We start from the raw sequence: 20838 nt of genomic DNA, 5'->3' as shown, positions 1-20838 counted from the left end.
AATTAATGCAAGCAGAAGCTCTATGAACTCTTCCAGAAAGCCATTCCACACTGTGAGATCCCTCTTTGGTGGGATATGGGAGACCCCTGCAAAATATGGCCATACTGCTAGGGAGCCAGAGGAAAGATATAGGGTGGGGGCTGAATATTTGTGCAGAAGCACCAGGCCTCCTTACAGGTTTCCAAGTTTTTCCTAGGGTTTTCAGGCCAAATTTCCTTTCTATTTCTACAGGGATAAACCCCAAGATCCTTGATGGAATGACCTATGGAGATCTCTGTGAAGCTCTCCTCAGGAAGTTGTCATCCCACTTTGGGCTCATATCTTGGGTATTTCCATGCAATGAGCCATCTGGACTACTGTTTCTCTTTGCTGCAGTGTGAGTTAGATCCACTCCTATCATGGAGAGAGGTCTTAACAGAAGAGATGGAAATTTTCAGATGCTCTTCATGCTGCTTTGCCAATGTTCCTCAGTTCTGACATGGAAGGATTTAATCCTTTGCCTCTTCATTGAAGGTGCCAGTTGTCAGAGGGCTTCCAAGGTGAGGAACATGAGTGTAGCCTTTTATTCTATTTAATGTTAATCAAATCTCAGGGGATTCGGTTCTGGCGGCTACAGTCTCAAATTCAACAGAGTCATCTCTGTTGGTTCCTGTAGCAGGATGGTCCCCTGCTCCTGCCCTGAAGGGTTTGAAACAGCCCAGGAGAGGGCTGTGGCTGGGGCAAGAAGCCTGGGCTGATTGGGAAAAGTAGGCTCATCTGTGGCCATGCCCCAATCAGGCCCAGCTGGCCCCTATAAGAGGCTGTGAGCCAGAAGCCCAAACAGTCTCTCTAGCTGTAGAGCGAGATGGGCCTGGCTGCAGGGAGCTGGACTCAGGGTACCTGAGTGAAGCAGGGCTGGGGAAAGGCAGAGGAGCTGGGGAGCTCCAGCCTGGAAAGCCCCAGGCTGTGGCCTAGCATTGGGCCAACAGGTACTGGGGGTTGCAGGGGGCAGACCAGGGGTAGGCCAAGGCAGCAGGTCCAAACCCAACCTTGCCAGTGATGAATAGGCTGATACTGCAGTCTGCCCCAGAGCGCAGGAGCTAGACAAGGACGGGCAGTAGCCGTATACTGAGGCAAGGTGGGAATAGTGGGTGGGGGTTCCCTTGGGAGGAACCCCTCAGACTGAGGGGTTACTCCCAGGTAAAACGGCACTGCGTCCAGGGAGGGACTTGGGGGACAGAGGACAGGCGGATCACTGGCCTGCAGAAGGTGCTTCGGAGCTGGAATTGAGATAATTCCCAGAAGTCAACAGCAGGAGGCACCGCAGGGGTGAGTCCACTCATCTACAGCTCTAGATTTAGAGTTCATAGGAACACATGTAAGCATAGGCAAATAACGCATACAATTACAAGAGCATCTATATTTTAGTAATTTTATGAAAGTTACCAACAAAGCTATAAATGTCACAGCATATAAAATTCCTATAGATATGTATAATGAATGAGTTATACCTACAGACATACTCTCATCCTCCTAGATGGTGTTAGTCTGTTGGCCCTCTTATGGATTGACCATCAATACGAGAGTGGTTCCTGCTGGAGTTTCCCATAGGAAGCCCAATTTCCCTGCTCTAGGCACCCCTTTTTATACTGTGAGTCTGTCTATACCTACATTCTGTGCATGTACATGAAAATGTTAACCCTCTTTCTTATTGGTTTGTGTCCCCTGGAAATACAAGGGACCCCAAATTCAATAGGCTGGGTAGGTTCTGATCAACATTGACGTACCACCTTTGTTTGCAGTTAGGGCACGTGTTAGAGACAATATTTATTGTTACAGCATTTTATGATTTAATTTTAATCTTCCTAGTTATACTTTTGCAATGTTACCAATTAGTGTCTTCCCCCCCCACACCATTTTTTTAGATTATTTCTTGGTTATTGTCTTGTGCCATCATTTCTTGTCTCCAAAGCCTAAAATAGCTAAGCTAGAGTCTTCCAGGCTTAGGGTTAACTTGTCTCACTTATGTCTAATACATGATTCCTTGAAATACTGTTTAAATTTTATACTTTTATAATTCTACAAATCAACTCTAATTAACATACAATGAATGCATATAACATAACATTGATTAATTATAACATCATGCGATAAATGGATACTAAAAAATCATTGGCTACATTCCCCCCCCCCATAGAAGGATTCAGTTGGGGGTTGCCCCTCTCTGGGGCATCCGGGAGCACAGCGGCCTCACTTCTTAGGTCTGGGGAGTCAGGGCATTAGCCTGGTGGGGACAGGAAACAGTCAAGGGTTCAGGCCCTCTGGCAGGGACTGAGTAAATAGTTCAATACCAAACCCAAGCGGGCCACAAACAAACCAGAGCTCAGGCCCTCAGGCAGGGGCAGAGTGAATAGTTCAAGAACAAAACCCGGGTTCCTGGTCCTGAGCATTGGGGCGAGGGGGAGACTGCCACCCGTGAGTTGGGTGGCAGGGGGAATGCAGGCCCACCCACTCCACTGCATCCCAGACTGGGGCCCTAACAGTGGCAGGTGACCTGCTGCTGTATCAGTGGGGATCCTGGCTGCAACACACTGACATCAGCTCTGGGTGTGCCGCAGCCAGACTAGAGTCGGCTGCCCCTGGGCTACTTTCAACCTCCCCCTCTTGCAGTACCTGCATCTGGTCAGCATTTTCATAGACTCATAGACTCTAGGCCTGGAAGGGACCTCGAGAGGTCATCGAGTCCAGTCCCCTGCCCTCATGGCAGGACCACAGCATCAAGCACCATGGGCTCCTCAGGGTATTCGGCAAGCAATAGGTTGCTTCTCATAGGCAGGCTTACCAGCTTCTCTGGGGTCGAGTCAGCATCAGGCCTTGACTGGTATGGTCAGTCATAGGCTGCAGGAGTCTCCCCAGTGGAAGCCAGGCCAGCAGCGTCTGGCTTCTCCAGTGGCCAGACAGCTTTTGAGACTGAGGTTGGGCTTTTATACTTCCTGTCCTGCGCTTTGACCTCTGGGGGGCAGGCGCAGGCTCCAGTGACTCTGCCCACTTTGGCATCTGGAGGGGCTTGTCCCTCTCTGGGGTGGCTGGGAGCCAGGCTGCCTCACTACACTCCCCTTGACAGGGTGAAAATTATCTCATTATCAAGTGATGATTAGATAAGAGCCCTGTCACATGTACATGACAGCAATGATTAATACAATAGTGTATAGCAAATTTAATTAATATAATATTTAGATGTTATATGTACCTCAAATTTATTTCCATGTCATTATTTTATATTATTAAGGTTTAGGGGCTTTTTTGGGACTTTTTTAACTGGTGAAGTAATTACTTGTTTGTACTGTGGTATATAGTTATAATTATATGGAGTTTTTGGAACTTGATATGGACTTGTACTTCACATTTTTTTATAAGTTTCTACTTTTTATACACTTCTTTTACATTAGCCCTAGCTGCTGCAGGGGCTGTAACAGTTGACAACAAGGGAAAGGAAACAGGCTGAGTCATACACAGCAGAGAGTTAACCCTACTTGTGTATATTGCTCTAAGTTTTTCTTTCGTGTGACATAGAGCAAGAATGGTGCACATAGTAAGAATACCGTAACCAATAATCCATTCTTTTCATTTTATTTCTGGTGTACTATTTTGTGAACTGCCACTATTTAAAATTTTAACTATTGTTTGATTTGTTTTACTCATGTTATTACTAACTTTAATTAAATGTGAATTTTTTTAACAATTGTTTTAGCTGTAAGGTTAGTGGTGGTATATATGCATGAAAAACTGGACTACTTTGTCTAGTCAAGTTTTGATAATCAGGGTTTGATAAACAATTAAAATACCCACTTTTAAAAATGGTTATCGGAGATGTTGTTGTGTGACCAATTGTTGTAGGCCCTTGTGGCTTAAAACAAAAATGTGGATTTTTGACCATACATCTGCATTGACCGTGACAGAATTTGTTATGATTAGTTACCATGCAATACTGCCTTTTAGGCTATTTGTTTTATAGGAGATTTTCATTAGCTGGTTGTACTGGACACGAATTTTGTGTTGCAGTTACTGCCAGTAAATCTCATTGGTACCTTTTCAGCTGACCAATTACCTTAAACACATTACCCCTATAGATCCATTGATGCTCCTTTTGAGAGCAACAAGCCATGGGTGGAATGCTCAATGTTTGAGTATTGTGATGATACGCTATCAGTGGAGTTACTTATATTTGTTTCTTGTAAATATCATCTTTAAAATGGCCTATGGACGGGACAGTAGCCAATTGGTCAAACACATTCTCATTTGGATTGAACACTGGTAGCAACAGAATGAACGAAACATACAAGGAACGTGACATGTCACAAGGTTTCCTTAAATAACATGCATTATGATTTGGATGTGGTGTCACAGATTTCAAGTTTCTAATTGCCCCAAATGATATTTTTTCCATTCCATTTGGCATTCAACTTTTTTTCCTCCACGCTTTTGAACATATTGTGGGCAATATCAATTTAAAATGTGTTGGATTTTAATTAATTTTGGTACCTTTTTTAGTTTTAAAAACTGTAAGATATTTTAATGGTGTTGATTACATATTTTTATATGCTGAACAATTTTTTTCCAAGATAATGATCATTATAGTTTACCAATTCACTGGATTTTTTTTTAGTTTTTATTAAATCTAGTGACTTTATGCATATTATACACTGTAAATTGTTTTTAGTTGATAAGCTATAAATTCCTCTTAACATTGGAACAATTACTTGATTAGCTTTTTTTGGATTATGTAATTAATATGCTTTTTGATTTTTTTTAACATTTGCCTTATTTAAAATTGATATTCGTGTACCAAACAATTTTGTGATACTATTTAAAATTCCTAAAGGACTTGTTTTTCTTTTTTTTTTTTTTCTAGGAGCATACAGATTACTGTGTATCTACAGACCCAAATTAGTAATGTCTTGCACCTGTTGTTAAGCAGTGATTTCATCCACAAGGAGTACTGAGGAAAAAAATGCCACTTTGATGTCTTTACAATAACTAAATTCACTTATTTACCAATTAGACAAATTTAACATCGCAGGGATATGCATGAATTGTACTTGTTTGATTAATACCCCTGACATAGGTGTGGTGGTGAGACCACTAGCAGGACCTTCTTGTAATTCTGGATATTTCACTGAGTTCTGTGAATTATGGTCCTTCTCCACTATCATTGCCTGTACTTTTTTCCTTGAAATATTTATTAATAACTGACTGTATCCAAAACCTTAATTTGGATACAGGCTTCATATTTTTCCTTATCTTTATGATTTAGATTGTATATGATTATTGCTCCACCTTTCTTTAAGCTTTGACTTTTGGTTGTGTTTGCCCATGATTCATATGGAATTCCATAAAATAAAAATTAAATTCATACAAAATAAAATAAAGAAGGGTTCTTTGTTCTTATCACACTTAATGTTCAGTTATATAGCTTTCACCATGGAAATCAGACTGGATTCATCCTCTAAATCTTAATCCTAATCTTACAATCAAAATTTCCAGATATCAATATTACTAATAGAGATATTTTCTTAAAACTGATAATCTGTTAAGCCTGATTAAGGTCCTTAACCCTGCAAGATACTGAATACTTAAGCTAGGGATGCTGACACAAAATAGGAGGAAAGGGCAAAGCATCTTATACAAGGGTTTGTGAGGGTGAATAGCCCAGTGGATGTTAGTAATTTTAGAGAGAGAGGATTTAGCTGATGTCTGTGACAATTGTTTTACCCTGAGGGAATTAGATAAATTCCAGCATGAAAGCAATGATTCTGCAATTTCCATCTCCACCTCTGTGCATCCTAGCAACTGTGAAAGCAAATGAAGTTATGCTTGAAATTCTGGTTGTTATGAATGTGAATATAAGAATATCCCACTGCTGATATTTGTTATATGGTATTGTCAGGGCTAGCTCCAAGTTTTTTTGCTGCTCCAAGCAAAAAAATTTTCCTGCACCCCACCCAGCCCCGGCCCAGCCTCCTTCCCTGGGCGCGCCACATTTCCCTTCCTCCTTAGGATCTCTTCCCTCAGATGACTCTTTCTAAGCATTCTTAACAGTAGTACCTGTGCAGGGAACCTGAAAACAGTTGTGTTGGGGGTATATTGGTTCTCCTCCTCCCTTCTGGAGGACACATGCTGCCATCTTTCTTCATTGTTCTTCATTTCCCCATCCACTGCACTCACCAATACTTTGGCATGCTGTGCCTGAAGCACCAAATCCTGACTCCCCTCACTATCCATATTTTCTACCTTGTAATGTATAAAGAGCCTTCTCAGATGATGTATTTACTGCTCATACAAACCTGAAAAGCAGAAGCTTTGTGGGCTCTCTTTCCCATTCAAATTCCCAGGCAAACTTTATTGGATTGCCTGAAGACTCAGCTCAGCAACACAATCTGTTCTTAGACGACTGGAAAGGGTACTGCAATGTTTTTATCCATCCACCAGACCCTTCTCCCTCCATTCTCCCCACAGGTTGTGCAGTATGGCTCTGAGCGGGAAGAGGGCAGACACTGAGGACAGAGACTGTAAAGACTGTAATCTTTCAAGAGAGAAAAGATTGTGGTAACTAACTTTTCCTTAGATAACCATTAGTTTCCCACAACTGTGTTCTGTTCCCTTCCACAATGGGACTTTTCCAATGCCCAGATCCCATCTACAAGGCCCCAAGACCACAGTTGCCTGATGGCTGGCTGAAAAATGCACAAATACACGGACACACTGATTTTTCCTTTATAAAGTGTTTGCAAAATAGCTTTAGAAGCCAAATGCATAATTGTGGTTCATCAAAAATCAATAAAATCATAGAGTTCTAAATCTGCCTCACTTGAGGTGAAACAGAGCAGGGGCTGGATTGTTGTTGGGGCTGGGGAAGTTGGAGGGTTCTGGTAAGGGGATGAGATTTGACAATACCATAACTTCAGCACTGCAGTTCAGATATGGAGCAATGCATAACACAGTATCATGAGAATGGCAATAATGGGTCAGCCAATGAGCCATCAAGCCCAGTATCCTGCCTTCTGAAAGTGGTCAGTGCCAGATCCTTCAGAGGGAATGAACAGAACAGGGCAATTTTATTGAGAGATCCATCCTCTCGTCCAGTCCCAGCTTCTGACAATCAGAGATTTAGGGACATCTGGAGTATGGGGTTGCATCCCTGACCATCTTGGCTAATAGCCACCGATGGACCTATTGTCCTTGAACTTACCTGTCTCTCTTGAACCCTGTCATGCTTTTAACCTTCACAACATCCCGTGCAAATGAATTCCACAGGTTGATGGTGGTTGTGCGAAGAAGTACTTCCTTTTGTTTTGTTTTAAACCTGCTGCCTATTAATTTCATTGGGTGACATCTGGTTCTTGTGTTATGTGAAGGGGTAAATAGCACTTCCCTGTTCACTTTCTCCACAGCATTCATGATTTTATAGTTTTCTGTCATAACCCACCTTAATCATCTCTTTTTTTCTAAGGGGAACAATCCCAGTCTTTTTAATCCCTCCTTATATGGAAGATGTTCCAAACCCCTCCTCATTTTAGTTGCCCTTCTCTGTACCTTTTCCAATTCTAATATGTATTGAGACAGGGTGACTTGAGCTTCATGCAGTATTCAAGGTGTGGGCATTTTATGGATTCATATAGAGGCATTTTGAGATATTCTTGTCTTAATGGTTCCTAAAATTCAGTGTTAGCTTTTTTGACTACTGCTGCACATTGAACAGGTGTTTTCACAGAGAGCTATCCACGATGACCCCAAGATCTTTCTTGAGTGGTAACTGCTAATTTTTTATGCTAATTTGGGATTATATTTTTCAGTGTGCATTACTTTGCACTTATCTGCCATTGGGTCACCCAGTTTTGTGAGACCTCTTTGTAGTTCTTTGCAGACAGCTTTTGGTATTACCTATCTTGAGTAATTTTGTATCGTCTTCAAATTTTGCCACCTCACTGATCACCCTCGCATCTCAGGCATGCTAGTTTACTCACCGTCTGCTCATCTTGAGACGTGTACTTCTGTGGTTTAAGTGTGTGGACAGTAGGGGGGTTATGGGACAAGCCGGCTCATGGATGCATAAACAGTGCCTAGTGTAGATGTATCCTATATCTTAGGGATCTCAAACTCAAATCACCACGAGTGCCATATGAGGACTAGTACATTGGCCAGAGGGCCGCATCACTGAAACCTTGTCATATATCCATTTTTTGTGCATTGTCAAGCTATGTGTATTGTGTGGCTTGGCTGACTTTTTACCTCATGCTCTGTGGTTACTTGAAAACACTTTCCTCTGCATGAACTAATGTTGAGTAAATTCCAGTTCATCCCTATACGGGGAAAGGGAGATATCTGATGTCCCTCTCCTGCAATCAAATGCAAATTTACTTTTAATCACCCATAACAATCTCTTTATCCCTTAGTGTCCTGTAGAATGTCAGATTGTCTCCCCATCTTGTGGTAGTGTGCACTAATGAGGGACATTAGACAGATATGAGGAAAATAGATAAAAAGCAGAGAAATTGCGCTTTTATTTCTTTTATAATGTGTTATATATCCAAGATCAACTTCAGTATTGGGTTTTAAGGCAGCTCCTCCTTTTACCTAATTTTCCACCTGGGTCTACTGACATAGGGTGTGAGGTCACAATCACCGTCAACTTTACTTCACTTCAAGGGGAGTTAAAGACGCTCAGCACCTCTTGGAAGGAGCTTATGATCAGGCCCAGATTGAGCCAAGGGTGAGATGAATTTGACCCTTTTCAGTTTCAAACCCTTTTCAATGTATTACTTACTTTTTTTACAGGCTTTTCTGTCCTGCCCATCACCACAGTATCAGAACATTTTATATATATTAATGAATTGATTCCATCAGGAGCCCTCCAATGGAGGTAGGCAGGTGTGTGCAGTACATAGAGGAAGTTATATAGATGGATACATGTCATAAACAGATGGATAAGGGTTAATGTCTCTTTTGCCTGTAAAGGGTTAAGAAGCTCAGTGAACCTGGCTCACACCTGACCAGAGGACCAATGGGGGGACAAGATACTTTCAAATCTCAGTGGAGGGAAGTCTTTGTGTTGTTTTGTTCGTTGTTTGCTCTTGGGGCTAAGAAGAACCAGACGTGCACCCCAGGTTTCTCCAGTCTTTCTGAAACAGTCTTTTATGTTTCAAAATAGTAAGTACTAGCTAGAAAAGGCGGCTTAGTCTTATGTTTGTTTTCTTAACTTGTGAATGTGTATTTTGCTGGAAGGATATTTACCTCTGTTTGCTGAACTTTGAATCTCAGGTTAGGGGGGAGGGAGTCCCTCTAGGCTATATGAATCTGAATACCCTGTAAACAGTTTCCATCCTGATTTTACAGAGATAATTTTTTACTTTTTCTTTCTTTAATTAAAAGCTTTCTTTTTTAAGAACTTGACTGATTGTTTTCCTTGTTTAAGACCCAAGGGGATGGGGTCTGAACTCACCAGGGATTGGTGAGGGGGAAAGGAGAGGAGGGGGAAGGTTAATTCCTCTCTGTTTTAAGATCCAAGGAGTTTGGATCAGTGTAGCCTCTCAGGGTAACCCAGGGAGGGGAATGTCTGGAAGGGGGAAAGGAGGGGGGATGGTTTATTTCTCCTGGTTTTTAGACCCAAGGAGTTTGGGTCTTGGGTTCCCCAGGGAAGGTTTTGGGGGAACAGAAAGTGTGCCAAACACTATATTTTGGCTGGTGGCAGCGCTATCAGATCTAAGCTAGGAATTAAGCTTAGAAGGGTCCATGCAGGTCCCCACTTTTGGACGCTAAAGTTCAGACTGGGGGAAAAAGACCTTGACAATAGATATTTTAGTTCAGTGGGTTACTCTAAGGATACTTTATGGAAGAAATCCTTTTTCTTAGCAATTTCATCCAATCCTCAGCTTTATCTTTAACCTCCCTTAAAGAGTGATTTTTAAATGCAGCTCTACTAAGCTCTGGCAGATGGAAAATCAATAAAAATAATAACAGTAGACTAGACTTTGCACGTAATGGTTCTTTGTATTGCTCCTTGATGGGAAATATACTTTCTTAATCTGAGAACCCAAGTCTCAGACATTTCCCTTCAGTAAACAAAGAAAATAGAATGCCCAGCACAGATCAGATTTTATACAGAGTAAGAGTCAGCACTTGTATTCACTCCTGTGCAGGCTATATTTGTGCTTAAAAACCCAACGACTAGATTGACCCTTTAGGCTCAGTGTGTAATTTTGTTGCCTCAGGAAGAAACTGTAATTCACAGCACAATTCTCCTCTTGCTCCAGGTGAGAAGTAAATTACTGCAGCTCTTCCCCTGAAAGGGTGTGGCTTGAAATCAATGGTAAAGCTCTGACTGATATCACTGCGGCAGAATGAGGTGCAGAAATTACATCTGGAAAGCATCACACCAGAACCCCAGAACTAGATAAGTTGAACAGAAGGTAGTGTTGGGGGCCTCACTTCTCAGCTGGGCAGAGTAAAAGGAGCGCACAGTCTAGCCTTAATATGTTTAAAGTAAGAGCTAGCTACCAGTGGTTCCTTTTGAATTATACACAACAGAACTGCTCGTGGCTGGGGGGAGGAGGGAAATTGGTGAGACTGATTTAACAGCAAAGCTATCATTAATTCAACAGCTTGGCAAGAGCTACGTGGAGCTTAGGCACTCCAGGTAAGTGTATATATTAGCTAGCTAGACACATGGTCTCCTTTGTAGAATCTGGGTTTAAAAAGGAAACTGTAAAATGCCCTTATGAAACCCTCCGTTTTGATTGGTTAGTAGTCTTGGAGACATAGAAAGGTCTTTCTGCTTTTGTTTACTGATCTGATCACAAAGAAAAATATTATATCAGCAGAGCTGGGTGAAATTAATGGCCCTTTGAAAAGTAGGGCAATCGTAAAATCACAGAAGAGGGGCAGGAGCAGTACTCGAAACTACTTTCTCCGCCATATGGCTGGTTTGACCCCTATTCCTGCATAAGGAACATGTTTCTTTTTCCTCTACCAAGCAACTGAGGGGGCATAAAGACCATGGAGATTGGTCAGCAGAAAAAATATAAAGAGTATAAAAACTCAAACTACATTAATTCCCTAATTCATGCATGTAAAATCTCATGAAAAATAGACTGAACTTACTAAGTTTTATTTCATAAAACAGATGTTTCTTGCTTTGAGCTTGGGGGCTTAAGGAAAAAAAAGATTTTTTTTTCTAACATTCTTGGGGAAATGACATCATTTTAGATTTTCTGGACTTGCAGCTCCTTGCTCTGCCATGTCAAAGATGATTACATCAGTAAGATTATATTATACTGTCCAGGTAACACAATACAATGTTATCAACACAGTGAGAGTCACTTATTGCAAGTTGCAAGCAGGCATCAATCTGAAAAGTCTGTTTCAACAAGCTTATCTAGAAAATTTTGGTATTTATACACATGGCTTGAAAAAAATCACTTGCCAGGGGTAAATAAAACTCTTTGGCCGGTAAGTGATGCCAACAGTAGGAGTAACCAAATAAAACTGAGAAGCAGCCCAATAATGTTCTGAAGAGCAGCAGTGTGAGGGCACAGGGACTATTAATTTTAATGGTCAAGGTTCCTTAGTAGCTGACTGCTGATAAGTTATGGGAGAGAGAAGGGCATTTCTTCTCTCCTTGCCACAAAACACCTGCAACAGAACAATCAAATTGACTCTGTGCCACTGCCGATCCTGTTACTCTTAAGACTCCAAGCAGCAACAGGGTGAAGCTTAGTAACTGCTGGGACTGAGAAAGCTGTTGAGAATGTCAGTGTCATTCCTGAAGGTTTAGATGCTTCTTGGGAAAACTGTGTAGAGCAGCAGAGGAGAGAAGACCTGAAAAACCCAGGGGACCTATTCTCCTGCTTCAGGAAATGAGTAACTTCCTCTGAAGTTAATAAGAGTTAACCTATTTCTTGTGACTAGAGACTTGGGCCCTTGGCAAGAATACCAATGTTGTCCGACATCCACTTCTCAACACCTATAAGTTAGCATCATCAGGGCACTGCTCCTGGACACCACTAGCGGAGGAGGGACAAGATAAATTGCCTCTTGGATAGTAAATGTGTTTCTGAGGTACTGTTGGGTTTGGGGCAAGGTTTCAAGTCCTGAATATTCAAGAAAAGTTTCTAATCTTAAAAAAATAGAATCTATTTGGTGGGCCTGATTCCTCACTGTTACTCCAGTTTTATACCAATACAAGTTCCTTGAAATCAACAGTGTTTCACCAAGCAAAGGTGGAGTAAAACAGTTCTGAATCAGATCCTGCATTATCTTAAGTGCTCCTCGCTGGAGATTGTCTAGTCTGGTGTCCATAAAAATTCTTTGCAGATTAGCAAGTAGAAAGGCTAATAATATAGATGAATGCTACAAGTTTTCTCATTCCCCACAGATGCAAGAAGCGTGTGTGGATTTCTTCACATCTGGGTTTTGGCCTTAGATTGCAGGTTGCTATTGTTAATGCCTATTTAAATCAGAAGCTTATACATCCAGTCTATACAATATAAGACTCTGAAATGCTATCACCATACAATAAATTACTGGAACTTAATGCATGTATTGTATCGTTTATATATGACTATTAAACTTGGCCACTAGATGGCATTCCACATGGAAAGGACTGCTACTTAATATAAATAAAAAGCTTCTAATGCCAAGTGGACACTTCGCCTCCACAGCAAGTTGATCAGTGCCAAAAGATGTTCTATCTTGTGACAATGGGCAGAGACAGCAAGCAAATACCAAGTGGATTTTCTCCTATTAAAAATAAAGGAAACTGATCCATGCCAAACAGGCATTTTACCATGAATATATGCCTAGAAAGCCAACAAATAGCAAGAGCATCTTCAAAACAATTCCAGGAAGGCCATGGTATAGCCTAGATTGCAAATGTAAGCAATCAAGACCAAACTAGGAACATACTCATGCAAAGAGAGGGGAGGATGTTAAAGGGGCAAAGTTAAATCTTATAAATACCATTTTCTTTCTTTTCCCCATCCATCTTTCCCCTGCTGTTAGGTACTGGCAGTGGGGCCACATGTCGAAGACTTCTCTGCAACCAGCCATTGCTTTGAGGATTAGTGACCTGGGATAGCCCTGAAATATCCTTGAGTCTTGGTAAACCTACAGTGATATTCTGTCCATGACAAGACTGAGGCTAACTCAGCATGAGAGCAGCTAGCTGGAAGCATTATGTTGGCGACTTGGAAAACAAAGGATAGGACAAATAAGGGGTCTGCTGAGCAGAAGGAGGTACACTTTGGAGTACAAAACATCTTTGTTAAGAGTACGCTATGATTAGCTACTTGCCAGCTAGCCAGCAAGTGGTTTAGTTGCTGAAAACTCTTAGTCAGCTAGAGTGGAAAGGCAATGTTGCTCCACTATTTTTAATTATAATAAATATTTATTTACAAAGTGTTTCTACCCCATCTGAGACACTGAGTGCTGAGCAAAATAAGTGACCCAAATATAGGCTTTTAGGCATAAAATCCTCATTTTGGTCAATTGATACAATGAATATAAAAATGTTCTGTTTCATAGTTTGTGTGTATACATATGATAGATAGACTGGAGCTGGCCAGAAAACAACAATCCTGTTTTGTGAAAAATTTTATGGTTTTAGAAGTTATTTACATGGCACTCACTTGGGTTATGGGAAACCCAGGTTCAAGTCTGTGAAGCAGGGACATTCCAGGTGAGTGTCCTAATTGCTGGACTAATCTGGGATGCGTCTCTTTCTGGTTGCGAGCAGAAATTCCCAACACAATTGTTGTCAAATTACATACTTGTAGGACTTGATCCTCTTCCCTTGGAAATGTGATAGAAGTTTTGCAATGGAAGGATTAAAGACCAAATATAGTTCTTATCTTCCCCTCCCTCCATTGCCTAAGGGCAGGAGACAGTACATAGCATACCACAGTAGTACAAGTGGTGCCTTCAGATAGGCTGGCTCTGATTGGAAAATTATCTTATTGTAAAGTCACTCACAGTACTCTCCACTTCATCAGAATCACTGCCACAGCTTTCTCCTGCTGTGCTGCTGCCATTAGATGATGCAGCCCTTAAGGGCTCCATGCATCAGAGTTAGACAAATCACAGGGAAGATGCTAATAGCTAGACATGTTGATTGTGTTTACGTCAGAGCATAATGGGAAAATCTTTTGGGAGATATTAATCCAAGCCGAAGTGGCCTATGTAGAAGTTATTCAAACAGTGCTGCCACTGTATCTAGAGTGGTTGCTTGTATTGACACTGTTTGTTAGGCTGTGACTGATTTGAGATATTCTTGTCCATCTGCCCTTTAGTATCATGGAATATTAGGGTTGGAAGAGACCTCAGGAGGTCATCTAGTCCAATCCCCTGCTCAAAGCAGGACCAACACCAATTAAATCATCCTGACCAGGGGCTTTGTCAAGCTTTGCCTTAAAAACCTCTGAGGATGGGGATTCCACCATCTCCCTAGGTAACCCATTCCAGTGCTTCACCACCTTCCTAGTGAAACAGTGTTTCCTAATATCCAACTGTGGGTGTCTGTGCCTCTGGTTGCAGGGTGGCACGACCTAGTGGCCAGAGTCCATAGAACCACCCCGGTTGTGGGGCAGCACAGCCTAGTGGCCAGAATCCCTCCCACTCCCCCGGGCCCCAGCCCATGGCCCTGACTGTGGCATAGGACCTTGCCACTAGCTCAGCGGGGGAAGGGGCAGGGTCCTACCAAAACACACTGAGGCTTACTGGGGGCAAGGTACCAGTCCATCACCCCCCCCTCCACCCCGGCTTGATAGTTGGAGTCTTCTACGAGTTCTTAAGCTCTCTGTGGGGCTCTGGGTCAGTTGCCTTCTGGGGTTGCTCCCATAGTAGAGCTTCCAGTTTGCCTGGAGAGGCTTCTGTCCCCAGCACCTTCACAGGCGGTGGCTGGCCTTTCACAGGAGCTTCCTGGTCAGGTTCTTCCCCTGTGGCCACCAGCCCAGACTGAGCTGGGCTCCCTCCTTTTTATAGTCTCAGAGCACTTGGAGCATGCCCAGTACGGATGGGGTGGGACTACCGCCATCAGTGCTACTGATCTAACACAGCCAGGGCTAGTGCAGGGCAGGGCTGCCCCGACACACCAACCTAGACCTCCCCCACTGCAACTTGAGACCATTACTTCTTGTTCTGTCATCTGCCACCACTGAGAACAGCCTAACTCCATCCTCTTTGGAACCCCCTTCAGGTAGTTGAAGGCTGCTATCAACCCCTGCCCCCCCCCCGCACTTTTCTCTTCTGCAGACTAAATAACCCTAGTTCCCTCAGCCTCTCCTTGTAAGTCATGTACCCTAGCCCCCTAATCATTTTCATTGCTCTCCGCTGGACTCTCTCCAATTTGTCCACGTCCCTTCTGTAGAGGGAGGGACCAAAACTGGACACAATACTCCAGGTGTGGCCTCACCAGTGTCAAATAGAGGGGAATAATCACTTCCTTTGATCTGCTGGCAATGCTCCTACTAATACAGCCCAATTTGCTGTTAGCCTTCTTGGCAACAAGGACACACATCTGACTCATATCCAACGTCTTGTCCACTGTAATACACAGGTCCTTTTCTGCAGAACTACTGCTTAGCCAGTAGGTCCCCACCCTGTAGCAGTGAATAGGATTCTTCCTTCCTAAATGTAGGACTCTAAACTTTTCCTTGTTGAACCTCATCAGATTTCTTCTGGCCCAATCATCCAATTTGTCTAGGTCACTCTGGACCCTATCCCTACCTTTCGGCATATCAACCTTTCTCCCCAGCTTAGTGTCAACTTGCTGAGGGTGCAATTCATCCCATCATCCAGATCATTATAAAGATGTTGAACAAAACCCAGGACCGACCCCTGGGGCACTCCACTTGATACAGGCTGCCAACTAGACATTGAGCCATTAATCACTACCCGTTGAGCCTGACAATATACCCAGCTTTCTATCCACCTTGTAGTCCATTCATCCAATCCATACTTCTTTAACTTGCTGGCAAGAATACTGTGGAAGACCATATCAAAGCTTTGCTAAAGTCAAGATATATCACATCCACCACTTTCCCCATATCCACAGAGCCAATTAGCTCATCATAGAAGGCAATCAGGTTGGTCAAGCAAGAGTTGCCCATGGTGAATCCATGTTGACTGTTCCTGATCACCTTACTTTCCTCCAACTGCTTCAAAATGAATTTCTGGAGGACCTGCTCCGTGATTTTGCCGGGGAATGAAGTGAGGTTGACCGGTCTATAGTTCCCCAGGTTCTCTTTCTTCCCTTTTTTAAATATGGGCACTATATTTGCCTTTTTCCAATTGTCCAGGACCTCCCCCAGTCGCCACGAATTTTCAAAGATAATGGCCAATGGCTCTGCAATAATGTCAGCCAACTCCCTCAGCACCTTTGGATGCATTTGATCTGGACCCATAGACTTGTGCATGTCCAACTTTTCTAAATAGTCCTTAACCTGTTCTTTCACCGCTGAGGGTTGCTCATCTGCTCCCCATACTGTGTTGCCCAATGCAGCAGTTTGGGAGCTGACCTTGTCTGTGAAGACTGGGGCAAAAAAAGCATTAAGTACTTCAGCTTTTTCCATATCATCTGTCACTAGGTTGCCTTCCCCATTCAGTAAGGGTCCCACACTTTTCCATTCCTGTAGAAACCCATCTTGTTACCCTTTACATCCCCTGCTAGCTGCAACTCCATTTGTGCCTTGGCCTTTCTGATTACACCCCTGCATGATCTAGTAATGTTTGTATACTTCTCCCTCATCATCTGTCCAAATTTCCACTTCTTGTAAGCTTCCTTTTTGAGTTTAAGTTCACCGAAGATTTCACTGTTAAGCCAAGCTGGTCACTTGCCATATTTGCTATTCTTTCTGCACATCAGGATCATTTGTTCCTGCACCCTCAATAAGACATCTTTAAAATACAACCAGCTTTCCTGGACTCGTTTCCCCCTCATATTAGTCTCCCAGGGGATCATGCCCATCAGTTCCCTGAGGGAGTCTAAGTCAGCTTTTCTGAAGTGCAGGGTCCATATTTTGCTACTCTCCTTTCTTCCTTTTGTCAGGATCCTGAACTCAACCATCTCATGGTCACTGCTGCCTAGGTTGCCACCCACTTCTACTTCCCTTACCAATTCTTATCTGTTTGTAAGCAGCAAGTCAAGAAAAGCATGACCCTTAGTTGGTTCCTCCAGCACTTGTACCAGGAAGTTGTCCCCAACATTCTCCAAAAACATGCTGGATTGTCTGTGCATTGCTGCATTGCTCTTCCAGCAGATGTCAGGGTGAGTGAAGTCCCCCCATTAGAACCAGGGCCTGTGATCTGGAAACTTCAGTTAGTTGACCAAAGAAAGCCTCCTCTTCCTCATCTTTCTGATCCGGTGGCTATAGCACATGCCCACCACAACATCACTCTTGTTGCTCTCGCCTCTAAATTTAACCCAAAGACTCTCAACAGGCTTTTCTCCAGTTTCATACTGGAGCTCTGAGCAATCATACTGCTCTCTTATATACATGCAACTCCTGAACCTTTCCTCCCATACCTGTCCTCCCTGAACAATTTATACCCAGCCATGACAGTGCTCCAGTCATGTGAACCGCCCCACCAAATTTCTGTTATTTCAATCACATCATAGTTCCTTGACTGTGCCAGGACTTCCAATTCTTCCTGCTTGTTTCCCAGACTTCTTGTGTTCATATACATGCACCTAAGATAACTAGCCAATTGCCCTACTTTCTCAGTATGAATCAGGAGGCTTCCCATCTTGTACCCTCCTCCTTGTGTTTCCTCCCGATATCCCACTTCCCCACTTACCTCTGGGCTTACGTCACCATCCCCTGGTGAACCTAGTTTCTTCCTCTGTTCTTGAAAGTTCAGTTTAGGGCCTCAAGGGTTGTGTAGCTGCTGCTGCAAACATGCCAAATAGGCTGTTTTAGGAGCCATGGGGAAGTGCTGTAGCTATTTTAAAATAATAATAAATTTCCATGGCTTTGGCCAAGGATGTGGCGCTGCAAGTGTGAAAATGAAATTGAATAGACTAGAGGGAAATAGAGAGTCCGCCTAGAAGGCAGTTTTTGAGTTGTGCTGCTATCTGGATTTACTCTATGTGGGGGATATATTATTATTCCTGACTTAATGAAGTTTTAGAGACATTAGTTTTATTTCAAATGACAAATAGAAACTAGGGGCGGGATTAGCCAGGAGGAAAATCCAAGGTATTCCTTGGGTGGTCAAAATGTTAGGATCTTTTGAGATGACAATAAAGGTTACGAAGGAAAATATTGGTCTTCTGTATAAATCAGTGCTACCCAGAGCTCTGACTAGCTCTTAGACTGCACAGATTTTCTGTGCATTTCCATATTTTGATGTGGGGCAGTGGAGAGGGAGGGTTTCTGTGTAGCTGGTGTTTTTCCTACACAGGAGACCCCATTGATAGATTTTAGTTTCCACATTTTCTTCTGCTTTTTTGTAGAATTATTAAAGTTTTCCTCGGGACTGTAACTATCCTTTGGTTACATTCAGAAAGGAACAACTGCTTTTTCTTTTCTTCATTTAGCTTAGGAACCTCAGGCATAAGTTTATATCACAGGGAGTTAACCAAGATAATTACAGAGGATATTTTTCTGTCATTGAGTTCTCAGGGAAATCTTGGCAGGAGCTCTTCAGTGCTACAGGTACATGCAGGGATACACCCAGAACTAAACATGCTGATTGATTACACTGCTGCAGAATGGGTCAGTAAAAACATTCAGCCTCTTCATCACGGCAGGGACAGATAATGAACAGAGAAATGGGACTCTTGCTTTGCCCACTCCAACACAACTTCCCAAACAGGCTGCAGATTCCTGGTGAGGAAAGCAGGGAGTTAGTGTAAGAAAACATTTAGAAGACCATAAATTACCTGTTTGTTTTTTATTCATGAAAATATTTTGTGTGTTATTGTTATAGAGAGTATGAACAATTGGAGGAAAGTGAAACTGTGAGGGGGAGGTGCATTAGGGCCTGACCTAACACCCATTTAAGTCAGTGGAAAGATTCTCATTGATGTCAGCAGGCATTGCATCAAACCTCAAATATCCTTTATCTTCATCTCCTTGTCTGTGCCCTTTCCACACTCCCTTGCAGTGAGTAGTTAGCCCTCTGTAGATAAACTTCACCTGCTCCCAAAAATGCAGTCACCCTTCTTTTATATTAGAGTTAGGTCAGACTAGGAGGTGCATATTTTTTGTCTTTCCAAGTAAGTCAATAATTCTAGAACTGATTAACTGAACCTGTGCTGTTCAAGTGGGTTCAAAATTAGAAAAAATGTGTTCCCTTCATAAATAGCAATGATGGAAACAGACAGATGGAAAGCTAACCTTGACAGTTTCTGCTCAGAGGCCAGGAATGGATTTTGTTCATGCTAGAATCCTCAGCACCTCTTCCCACAAATGAATGTGTCCCCCAGGAACATTCATCTATCTGAACATTCCCCTAGTGTAAGAGAATCTCTGGGTTGTGTTAAGCTGTCTTAAGTATCATGATGTGGTGATAGTCAGGGAGGGAGCCGGTGTGTCTGGAGTGTTCTGTGATCTGTGTACGTCCAACTGGCAAAATGGCCTTGAGGCCATTCTGCGATGTAATTTAGAGCAGCTCTGGGACTGCTCTAACTTCAATAGAGCTCTGGGAGCCTCTGGGATTAGTGGGGCATGAAGATGGCTCAGAGCCTCCTTTGCTCCCTGACCTCAGGTCCTGGACTGGGGGATCTGGCCCCCACAGTTGTTCCAGCTTTTCTTAAAACTGAAGATAGAAAACAATGTATTATGTAATGTAGATAGAACCCATTGCTCTTCAACAAAGCCCACAGTCTTGATGAGATCATTTTTTAAAGAAAATGTGATGGAATTACAACCTGTATAAGGCAGCTAAAATGAAAATGTATGTGTTCTGAGGCATTACAGGTTAGATAGGAGTATGTTGTGCAAGCTTTCTTTCTCTGCTTTAATCAGTTTTAGTATCAATGGGCTTCAGTTTTTTCTGAAAATTTAAAAATTTTCTTTTAAAAAACACATGAACTAAATGCATCCCTAGTTCAATACAATCTGTCGTGTAGTATACACTTCAGGCCATATGCTGTTTTAGTTCTCTAGTGGTTTGCATTCCAAAATTCCTCAAACACAGAGGTTTTGTAGGTTAGCTTTTAAAACAAACAAAAAGGATATTTAAATAGAGCATTACACCCACATAGCAGCAGAACAGGGATTGTTTTAAATCACTGTTTGCAGTACATCTTTAAGTACTGATGAGGTCAGATGTAGCACGATGAAGAAAATTATTTCAGCAAATTATAAGTCAGATTTTATTACAGTATTATTAGCGGGAAACATGAAGTGAATGAGACCAATACAAATTGGCAGGAGAGGAAAGTTCACATGTCCGCTTGTAAGGAAACAAGATAAATGTCCCACTTACTTTTATCAAGTTGATCATTTTATTGTGACCGAGAGGAAATTAGATTATGGTAAATGTTTCTTTGCTGTTTTCCACAATGCATCGTATCTGTGAAGACAATTAGCAGTATAAGCAGCGACACTCAGTCATCTTGTTCTTTGCCGGATATTAACATTCTTTTCCTTGCAATGTTAACTGCTGTTGCCTTTCCTACTGTGCTGCCTATTCTACTCAGACCCTTCTCTCTTATGAGGCAACATCTCCTCCGAGCTAGACTCCAGTGAGCCTTTAATAAGACTATGCAGAATGCAATAGCTTTCTCATTAGTCCTTGTGTCAATAAAATCTGTTAGTTCAGCAGTCACTGTCTTTCTGAATCTTTCTTTCTTGGATCAGA

At 42.4% G+C, this 20838-nt stretch overlaps 1 long non-coding RNA gene across 1 annotated transcript; it reads left to right on the top strand.

Moving 5' to 3' along the window:
• The first annotated feature begins 1094 nt into the window (after positions 1–1094).
• On the top strand, positions 1095–10676 carry LOC115651851. The gene is made up of 3 exons (XR_004000465.1): positions 1095–1179; positions 3444–3448; positions 10664–10676. It is a non-coding gene; the product is annotated as an uncharacterized LOC115651851 (long non-coding RNA).
• The last annotated feature ends 10162 nt before the right edge of the window (positions 10677–20838 follow it).

This window comes from Gopherus evgoodei, chromosome 5 (genome assembly GCF_007399415.2).
Source record: "Gopherus evgoodei ecotype Sinaloan lineage chromosome 5, rGopEvg1_v1.p, whole genome shotgun sequence".
Lineage (NCBI taxonomy): Eukaryota > Metazoa > Chordata > Testudines > Testudinidae > Gopherus > Gopherus evgoodei.
Note: the sequence above shows the minus strand (reverse complement) of the source record. Positions and strands in the feature narration are given on the sequence as shown.